The sequence below is a fragment of the Trachemys scripta genome, chromosome 9, assembly GCF_013100865.1.
Source record: "Trachemys scripta elegans isolate TJP31775 chromosome 9, CAS_Tse_1.0, whole genome shotgun sequence".
NCBI lineage: Eukaryota > Metazoa > Chordata > Testudines > Emydidae > Trachemys > Trachemys scripta.
The window spans coordinates 62,237,811-62,248,568 of record NC_048306.1 but is presented as its reverse complement, the minus strand read 5'-3'; the positions used below and the strand labels follow the sequence as shown (position 1 = coordinate 62,248,568).

Genomic DNA, 10,758 nt, shown 5'->3' with positions numbered 1-10,758 from the left:
ATAGTAGTTACTTAATTGATTTAAAGAAAGTTTTGGTTCAAAATATCAGTGCATTTTGGCTCTTGTGTACTTGGAGCAGCCTTTGTTTTAAGAGTCTGCGTATGTGCCTGGGTGTTTGTGTACAACACTGCTGAAAATATTAATTCAGCACAGCAGTTCTACCTTTGTATTCATCCAAACAGGAAGTCAGTCTGTTCACAGTCACTCTATCTTTCCAACACCCTCCCCCTGCCAGCCAAGAGGAGGAGTTTACTCATTACATACCAGTCACTGGCAGATCCCATCTTTTATTTAGGCTTTCTGAAGGCTGACAAAGGCATTCTGTTTCAATAGGAGCTCAGACCTTTATCAGCTTTTACTTGTTCACTTGGTAGAAATCTGAGAGGGAGAAGGTTCAGCCTCTACCTTGGATTGATGCACCGTGGGAGACTGAAGGACTAAAACTTCAAGGGGAATTGGGTGTGCTGCAGGAACATGACGGAGAATGAAACGCCAGCTGGGCTGATAAGTGGAGCCTCTGTGTAATTTACGTGTCTGTTTGTGGAAACCTGGCCAGAGAACACACACAAACTAGGACAGCTACGTCCCACCTTCCTAGAGGATCTGATCCAGAGACCGGAACAAGGGTAGGAAAGCAGGTTCTTTCCCGCTCCCCTCTTTACAAGAAAAACAGGCTTTCGGAGTGATTGTTCATCTATTTATAAAGTGTTACATCAGCTAGCCAGGAAATCGTGTCTCCTCACCTCTTCTAGCCTTGTTTTCAAAAGTTACAGCCTGACCTGATTTTCGTCGTGGTTTATGTGCTTAAATTTACAGAGAGACGAGATACTTTGCTAGGAGTTAAGTAGGTGGTGAGGAGCTAGGACTATAATAAACTGGGAATGAATTGATTTTTGCCAGCTGAGTTTGTGTCTATAGAAGCAAAATGTTTTAGATGAAGGGAGAGGAGATGAATGTTGTTAACACTTCTAGAAAGAAAATCACTGGTAATGCACTGTTTTGCTGAATATTGATTGAAAAATTCTTAAATTGTTAAAGCCAGAAAGAGTAAAGAGATTGCATTCTATCTGGATGGGGTGTTAAGTACTTAATAGCTGAGAGATTCTTTTATTTAAAAGACTTCCTGAGCTTTTTCATTTTTTAAGGTCTGTTGTTAACACGTTCTGGGAACCAGCTTCTGGCCAACAGTATGATTATTCTGATTAGTGCAGAAATGAAGGAGATGGCACTGACTTTTCATAGTTGTTTTAATGCCTATGAAAGCCCTGGGATTTCCCCCACATTACAGGCACCACCCAAGGCAGAGTGCAGAAGCAGAACTGCCATATGGCCTGATCCTGTTCCCATATCATCAAGAAAACTACCATTGATTTCAGTTGGAGGAGAATTGTGCCCCCTTTTGTAGCTTGCCTCTCCTCCCACCCTCATGTGTGGTCTCCCTACTTGATAGCCCTGCATCCATGGATGGCTTTTCTCATCTTGTTAGCAATCTGCTCACTCAGTTTCCATTCAGTGGATGTCAATTGTATAAGTTCCTGATTCACACCCTCAGGGATGTAAATCCACTGTAGGCGCCTCTGTGGTTCTTGGGCAGGTGGGGGGGGCGCAAGTCCAAGGGACCCACCAGAGCTGTTGCCCCCATAAGGGAAGAATCAACAGCTTCAAGAAATGTCCTGTAAGGCGGTGATGGAGGAGAAGCAAGACAAGAGGGGGGCACCCTTGGGGAAAGCTGCCAAATTGCCACCTTCACTGCAGGAAGCCCCCCACCACCCCTGTCTGTGCATGTGGAACAGTGACTGGCAGCACCTTCAAAGTTCCACCCATCTGTCAGCTTGCTGCTCCTCCTGTTCTCCTCCAATGTGGGTTACGGCCTTTGGGGCAGGTATGGGGAGGGGAAGAATGTCCTGCTCACTCCCTTCATCAGTTAAACTATGTCCTAATTTTCTCTAGTGTTATCTGTTTCCTTAAACATTTTCCATATTTACTGTCCAAAGCTATAATCCGTAGTTCTTTAGTAACAGAAAGCATTTAATGTTGCTTGCTTGTTTTCTTTAGCATACCCAGCTTTTCTCTGGATATCTTCACTTTCCATGTTTCCTTCCCAGCTAAACCTCTCACTGGGCCTAGCCCAACTCTCGCATTGTCTCAGGATGTGACTCCTCATGAAAGCATCCACTCAATAACCCATGACTCAGTTTACCCAGCAGGCCAGACTCCCTCCCAAATAGACCTCTGACTCCTAACTGGCCTGAAGAGATTCTTGCTGTAATGTGTCCCTTTCAGGCACTACATTGTGTTGAGAGGTGTAGCATGCTGCAGGTTATTTTAGTTGAAGAGCTGTTAAAGCATGAAGCTGAGAGTCTGCTTATATACACCTCTACCCCGATATAACGCTGTCCTCGGGAGCCAAAAAAATCTTACTGCGTTATAGGTGAAACCACGTTATATCAAACTTGCTTTGATTTGCTGGAGTGCGCAGCCCCGCGCGTCCTCCCTCCCCCCCAGAGCTCTGCCCCCCCTCCCGAGCACTGCTTTACGGCGTTAGATCCGAATTTGTGTTATATCGGGTCGTGTTATATCGGGTAGAGGTGTATATAGTTTACTTCTTGTAACCATTACAGCCTGCAAGAGAGCTCATAAAACTTCAGTGGCACTACATTTTGGGTATGCATTTCCATGTGATTGGGGCCTGTATTAAAATGATGCTTTGTAGGTGATGTATCAGTAGCTGGTTTTATACCTAAACCTAAAAAACAATATGCCAGTGCTTGGTGATGTCAGGACAATTTGTCCTGTTCCCTGTTAACTTTGGTCCCATGTGGAGAATAAGAGTAGGCAAGCTCTGAAACTGAGCTGTCCGCCAGCAAGGGTCAGGTCCACAGACTGAAGAAATGCCCCAGGAAAAGGAAGTTGAAGTGCAGCAACTAAGCTCCTTGCAATCCTTCATCTTACCTTTGCACAAGCACCAGTTTTTTGGTGGGAGCTCCCACTTAATATCCCCATTGCTGGACTCCCTATCTCTTTCTAATGCAGTTGGCTCCACAGTTGACCGCAGAAGTCTCCGGGACTCCTTCAGGGGGCAAGAGTGGTCAGGTGTGGAGGTTGGGGTTTTTTGGTTTTGGTTTTTAATTTAGAAATTAAATTTTTTTTGTTTGAATTTTTTAATGAAAATTCAAAAAACCAAAACTTTTGTTTCAGAATGCTTCCGCAGTGCCTCCTGGGAATTGAGTTTGGGTGATTCATTGCCCCATTCTCTTCTATGGGGCAGGCTCCCTAACCAGACTTCATCTTCCAGGCTGCACTGTGGTCTCCCATCTTGGTGAATCACTCCAGTATCATGGGAGTCCCTGACCGTGGTGCATCATAGGAAGTGTAGTCCAAGCAGGGATCTGACTCAGAGGAGTATGAGGACTCCCATGTGGAACCACAGCAGCATTTCCCAGAGTGAAGTGTGTTGGTTTTCAGCATGATGTTCTGGTTGAAAACAGAAAATGTCTCCGTTTTTGAGTGTTTGGTTTTTCAACATAAAGTCAAAATTTTCTGCCGTAAGTAGAAACTTTTAATGAAAAACATTGTTTTGTCATGCTCAATTTCCCATTCAAAAAACCATTTCAATTGAAGTTTTTTTTTTTTTTGGACTAGCTCTAGTAAAGAGCCATAGAGAAGCCAGTGCTGTAGGGGGATAGAAAGACCTACCAGTGAAATGTTCCCTGCCATGTTATCCTAATGTAGAACTTCCTTCCACAGGACTAGGAAGCTTGCATGGGCCTTAAGAATCACCCTCCAAGACTCTGCTTTGAGTAAGTGGCCCCTTTCTTACGCTGCTAGTGTTAGCACCTGTGCAGTCCAGTTCACAAGCCAAGTTGATTTTGCACACTCATGACACACACATTCAAATGCAATGTTTTGAGAACCAGGAGAAAGATAAGCGATGACATTGTACATTATATCAAGTTTTATCCTTGGCTTGATCTGTCACAAATAATGTATGCTCTGTCATTTCAGCTTCCCTACTTCTAGCGTAGATTTCTCTTCTCTTTCATGCAATGCTGCTTTAACAAAAAGGAAAGTCTGTGGTGGATAGTAGTAACAAGTAGCTTTTTAGATCGGTCTAGGAGAATCTCAAGTTAGGCTTGCCAAATATTAATGTGGATGTATCTAGCATCTGGCACCGAGAGAGGTTATAGACAGGATACTGGATAGATGACCTTAGATCTACTTCAGTATGGTCATTCCTATCTTCCTGTGTGCTGAAAGGTTTGCTCTGCCACATATTTCTCCATAGGGTGGAACTTTATTTTAAAGATATTGTAAAAATATAAATAACCTTCTGACCTTCCTCACTTCCATTTTTCCTCTACCTTATTCACCATTTCCTCTTCCTCCTGCTCACACTGCTATTTACTTAAACACTGATTGAGATATGCTAACCTACTGTCCACTATTTCCATACTAATGTAACTGAGAGAAGAAAGGAATTTGCTGAACATTGCTGCTAGTTCTTCCCAACACCCTATATCTCGCAGCAGTTAAGCCCTGATTTTTCACAGGTGCTGAGTTCCCATAGACATCATTGGAGTGATGGGGGCTCAGCATGCTGAAAATCAGAACCATAAGGTGGCTAAGGAGTCACCGTCAACTAGGAGCCTCAGTTATAAGCACAGTTGACTTTAATTGTGTAGTCTTAGGCATCAAGAGAGTGATTTTCAAACTGCAGGTATGGGCCACAAAGTGAGTTACACTTGTCAAGGGAGCCCTTAAGATAAAGAGATAGGATTTGTATTTAGGATCCACAAGTAGAGTGATTCTCTATATTTTCTGTATATGTGACCTCAGTTTTACTACTTGGGAATTTTTAAAAAAATATCTTTGTGTAATCAATAGAAACACTGTGGTCATTGAAACAGCTGTGGGAAGATTATTTATGAACTATTAATTATTTTCAGGTAGCTTGGAATATGTAGTATACTTAGCATACATTGTATGATTACCATAACCAGTCTTGCAGGGGATGATAAGCCGAACAGCCATCACTTCTACTTTTGAAGTATTGCTGGGTTTTTTTATTTTAAATTTTTTCATGTGAAAGGCTTCCTCACTGAGATTAAAAGATTCCCCCCTCCCCCCAAAAAAACAGTGACCTAAGGCTTACACTATTTTGGGGGTGACTTTTGGCTTATATAATCCCATTTTTTTCCATTTTAAAACTCAGCTACCACGATCAATGCTCTCACCCTGTATTCTAGAAGGCAAGGTACCATAAACAGACAATAGAAAGTTAGCATATGTTACCTCACTACCCCTTAAGACTGAGAACATCACTTCTGTTAAATCACAGGAATTAGTTTTTTTGTTTGTTTTGGACTTCACATAAACACCATCTTTCGGAGCTGTGACCAGGAGGAGAACTGTTTTATCTGGGTTCTGTATTGTCTTTGAATATGTAAAGAAACAGTCTGTACCATGGAGGTATATTTTTTGAGTGGTGGTAATCTTTGAAGGTCTGATCTGCATATTTATGAGTAGATTACCCCTCTGATCTGCCTACAACCCCCTCTGTTCAGGTTATGCATGGCTGTGACACAACTTTGTTGGCAGGACCATGGTCAGCCAGCATGTGTGTGTTCATTACACAGTTTTTGCAGCACTGATGTACATTTATTTGGGGAGAAATGATGTTTGGCTCTGGCCTGGAACCAGAATCTAGTCTAAAATGAAAGATCTAACAGATAACCTAACTCATCCCATTGCCTCCTGGGAGATTCAGCAAGTCACACCCAACTGTGAGCCGCCTTCTGCATAGCACTGTGTAAAATTACCTACTGATGGCATCCCAGTGGACCCACATCCTGTAAAAATGGACAAATAAATAGGAAAATAGCATAGAAAAGTGAACACAGTGACAGTTCAACAATCTACAGCATCAGTTTAAAAATTCCAAGAGAAAAGGGATTCTTCTCAAACAGTACAAGTAGAAGATTACTAGCTCACATAAAACAAAATTCAGAGATTTGTGGAATTGTGACACCAGAAGACTGCTCTTCAGCATCTATCCTGCCTCTCCCATTTTTCTTTTTTTAAATGGCTTATTAGCATATGGGGGTTAAAATTGTGAGAACCTCTCTTTTTTTTCCTCCATGAGAGAGTGGTGTTGGCAATGGGATTGTGAGATCACAGGAAATTAATCTCTCCTCAGTTAGTTTACTGTCATCTCATTTGTTGATGTCAAGTGAGGCAGGGAGGTTAGACACAGACAAACATATTGGCTTTGGCTGTGGTATATTGGGAATAGTAGTAACCTCTATAGAGCAAGGTGAAATGCATCTTCCTTTATAACCCCATCATTGCTCTTTTTCAGTCACTTAGAGCTCTCTCAAAGCAAATTATTTGGGGGAGAGGGCTAAAATTTTCTTCACTTGGTCTCACTGTGGAGATGGATTTTATTTTTGGTTCCAGCAAACTCTATTCAGCCTCTTTTTTCTTTGAATACAGATAGCTTGTTTAACTTGGTATATACTCAGATGAAAAACACAGCTTATCCCAACCCAAATTTAAACATAGCTTCAGTGCTTTAAATGGACAGGGTCAATAGCATGGCCTACGCAAAGTGATGATATATTTCAGCTCCACATGCTCCTGCTACCACCCCTCTCCCCATCATTTTTTTTTAAAACCAGCTGCACAAAAAAAAAAAAAAAAAAGGCTATGGAAATAACCACCTGTGTTTCCTTACTTTCATATGCACCCACCATCAGAGTACTGCATAGATTTAAATATACAAGAGGTATCTTGCTCAGCTTGATTTTTTTTAGTCTAAGGAAGACTTGATTTACAAATACATTTCTGAAAATCTAGTACCCATTCATTGTGTACCCTCTTTGTGACCTCTGATCTCAGCAAATAATACTGCATGTAGCTTTTAATTAAAAATACCAATTAAGCAGAATAAGGAGATTACATAGGACAACTTGATGATGTCAGTCTATTACTGGGCTTCCTCCTAGAGCATAACAAATGTGAGGAATCATAGAAATGTAGGGCTAGAAGGGACCTCGAGAAGTCTAGTCCAGCCCCCTGCGCCATGGCAGGATCAAGTAACCTAGACCAGGGGTCAGCAACATTTGGCACGCGGCTCGCAGGGTAAGCGCCCTGGCGGGCCGGGCCAGTTTTATTTACCTGCTGACACGGCAGGTTCAGCCGATCGCGGCCCCCACTGGCCGTAGTTTGCTGTCCCAGGCCAATGGGGGCAGTGAGAAGCTGCGGCCAGCACATCGCTCGTCCGCGCCGCTTCCCGCTGCCCCCATTGGCCCGGGACGGCGAACCGCGGCCAGTGGGGGCCACAATCGGCCGAACCTGCCGCGTCAGCAGGTAAATAAAACTGGCCTGGCCCGCCAGGGTGCTTACCCTGGCGAGCCGCGTGCCAAACGCGGCCGACCCCTGACCTAGACCATCCCTGATAGGGCTTTGTCCAACTTGTTTTTAAAAGCTTCCCATGGGGACTCCATGACCTCCCTTGGAAGCCTAGGCTAGAGCTTAACTGCCCTTATAGTTAGGTTAGATATTATGAAAAACTTTCTAACTCTCCCTTGCTGCAGATTGAACCTAATACTTCTTGTCCAACCTTCAGTGGACATGGAGAACAATTGATCACTGTTCTCTTTATAACAGCCCTTAACATATGGAAGACAAGTTATCAGGTTCCCCTTCAGTCTTCTTTTCTCAAGATTAAACATGCCCTGTTTTTTTAACACTTCCTCCTACGTCAGCTGTTCTAAACCTTTTATCATTTTTGTTGCTCTCTCCTGGACTTTTTCCAATTTGTGCACATCATTCCTAAATTGTGGTGCCCAGAATTGGACACAGTACTCCAGCTGAGGCCTCACTAGTGCTGAATAGAGCGGGACAATTACCTCCTTTGTTTTACATACAACACACCTGTTAATACACCCCAGAATCACATTAGCCTCTTTTGCAGCTGCTTCAAATTGATGACTCGTACTGAGTTTGTGGTCCATTATAACCCCCAGATCCTTTTCAGCAGTCCTACCACCTAGCCAGTTATTCCTCATTTTGTAGCTGTGCATTTGATTTTTCCTTCCTAGGGGAAGAACTTTGCACTTGTCTTCATGAATTTCATCTTGTTGGTTTCAGACCAATTCTCCAAGTTGGCAAGGTCATTTTGAATTTTAAACCTGTTCTCCAAAGTGCTTGTAACCCCTCCCAGCTTGGTGTCATCTGCAAATTTTATAAGGATACTCTGTACTCCATTATCAAGTCATTAGTAAAAATATCAAATAGTACCAGACCCAGGACCAACTCCTGCGGGATCCCAGTAGAAAAACCCTCCCAGTCTGACAGCAAACCATTGATAACTACTCTTTGAGTGTGGTCTTTCAACCAGTTGTGCACCCACCTTATAGTAAATTTATCTCAACCACATTTCCCTAGTTTGCTTATGAGAATGCCATGCAGAAGTATGCCAAAAGCCATACTAAAATCAAGATGTATCACATTACTGACTCCTCCTCTCCCGCCCCCCAATCCACTAGATCAGTAATCCTATCAAAGAAGGAAATTAAGTTGGTTTGGCATGATTTGTTCTTGACAAAAGCATGCTGACTATTCTTTATAACCCTATTATACTCCAGGTGCTTACAAATTGATTAATAATTGGCTCCACTATCTTTCCAGCTCCTGAAATTAGGCTGACTAGTCTATAATTCCCTGTGTCCTCCTTGTTCCCCTTTTTAAAGATAGGTGCTATGTTTGCCCTTCTCCAGTCTTCTGGGACCTTTCCCGTCCTCCAGGCATTCTCAAAGATCATTGCTAACGGTGCCAAGATTGCTTTGGCTAGTTCTTTAAGGACCCTAGGTGAATTTCATCAGGCCCTGCTGACTTGAATACATCTAACTTATCTAAATATTCTTCAACCTGTTTTCCCTATTTTGGCTTGCATTCCTTCCCCTGGTTGTCAATATTAATTGTGTTGAGGAGCCGGTCATCATTAACCTTTTTAGTGAAGACTGAAGCAAAATAGGCATTAAACATCTCTACCTTAATGTTATCAGTTATTAGCTCTCCTTCCCCACTAAGTAGATGACCTACACTTTTCTTCATCTTTCTCTTGCTCCTAATGTATTTCAAGAACCTCTTCTTATTGCCTTTTATGTCCCTTGCCAGGTGTAAATCATTTTGTGCCTCAGTTTTTCTGATTTCATCCCTACATGCTTCTGCTTTTTTCCCCTCTACTCCTCCTTATCAATTTATCCATGTTTCCACTTTTTGTAGGATTCCTTTTTGATTTTCAGGTCATTAAAGAGATCCTGATGGAGCCATATTGGTATCTTACTATTCTTCCTCTTTTTCTTTTGGATTGGAATTGTTTGAATTCAGTTGTGAATTTAATATTGTCTCCTTGAGGAACTGCCAGCTCTCATGAACTTCTGTTTCCCTTAGATTTTCTTTCCATGGCACCTTACTTACCAGTTCTCTGAGTAAGAGTCTGCTTTTTTGAAGTCCATAGAAATGATCAAGGTATTCTCTAAACTTTGTCTATTTTATAGAATACGAAAGGAATTGAATTACCTTTAAGCCACAGCTCAACTCTCAATATGATAGAGACTTCCTGCTGAGACTTTTGGGCTCGGAACCTTAATTGATTCCATGATGAACTTTCCTATAGTTACCTTAAGTGATGTTTACAGTGCTTCCTTTCTTTTAGTGTCAAATATCCAGTTACCAGAAACCTTAATTAAAGCAACCACACAGAATAGGTCAGATGCTCACCTGGTATTAAACTCTAGTTCATAGTTCACTCTAGTTGAACTATGCCAGTTTATATATACTAACTGAAGAGCTGGACCAAAGACTGCTCTTTAAAATAGTAATGATCAATTTTATACTGACAACACTTTGTATTTTCAAAGCACTGAATAAATATTAGGCTAACTGTTAGTTAATTATTGTAATATTCATTAGAGGACTTTGTACTTGTTTGTTTTTGTGATGGGAAGATAAGAACCTCCTAAACATGCCATATATTTTTACGGTTAGAATTACTCGACAGGTATTCTAGTTTGTGTGAGGAATGTGTGAATTATGACTTAAACCTGAACAGAATTTTTGAGGTTGGGATAACTTTCCCTACATGATCACAAGTTTTCATTTTGGTGCACCTCTGCACTTTCTGCTTGAAAGAGATGCTAGGAACACCAAAAATTTCAGAGAGCACTAGTTTTCATAAGATTTCTGGCACAATTGTGCAGACTCTGAATGTGTTTGGCCAAATAGTCCCATTTCTGGGTGCTTTCTTTGCTTATAGGAACTGAGCATCCAGATTTCTTAAGGTTCACTTGTCACCTGTTTGCACCCATTGTGACAAAGTTCCTCCTCTATTTCGGTGGGTCCTGCACTTATTGGCAGACTTTCTTGCCTCAGAGATTCACCATGTGGGTTGGGGAACAGTTCAGAGACCTTGCCCTCTGAAAGAGCCCACAGTCCAGGTCAGTTGGGAGGTTTGGGGGGAACCCAGGCCCACCCTCTACTCCAGGTTCCAGCCCAGGGCCCTGTGGACTGCAGCTGTCTATAGTGCCTCCTGTAACCACTGCATGACAGCTACAACTCCCTGGGCTACTTCCCCATGGCTTCCTGCAAACACCTTCCTCCTGGTGTCTGATAACACTTGTGCTCCTCAGTCCTCCAGCAGCTCACTCCCAGCACCCCACACTCACACCACACACTGAACTGAGCTCCTTTTTA

The 10,758-nt window shown here is 42.4% G+C and overlaps 1 protein-coding gene across 2 annotated transcripts in view; it reads left to right on the top strand.

Moving 5' to 3' along the window:
* The first annotated feature begins 276 nt into the window (after positions 1 to 276).
* Positions 277 to 10,758, top strand: part of PIK3CB (phosphatidylinositol-4,5-bisphosphate 3-kinase catalytic subunit beta) — a 205,981-nt gene continuing 195,499 nt past the window's right edge. Inside the window, exons 1-2 of one of the 2 annotated variants that reach the window (XM_034780766.1) lie at positions 277 to 626; positions 3,748 to 3,800. The gene's annotated coding sequence lies outside the window, so the exon portion shown is untranslated. The remainder of the gene's footprint in view (positions 627 to 3,747; positions 3,801 to 10,758) is intronic. The other variant, XM_034780765.1, reaches the window with a different exon arrangement.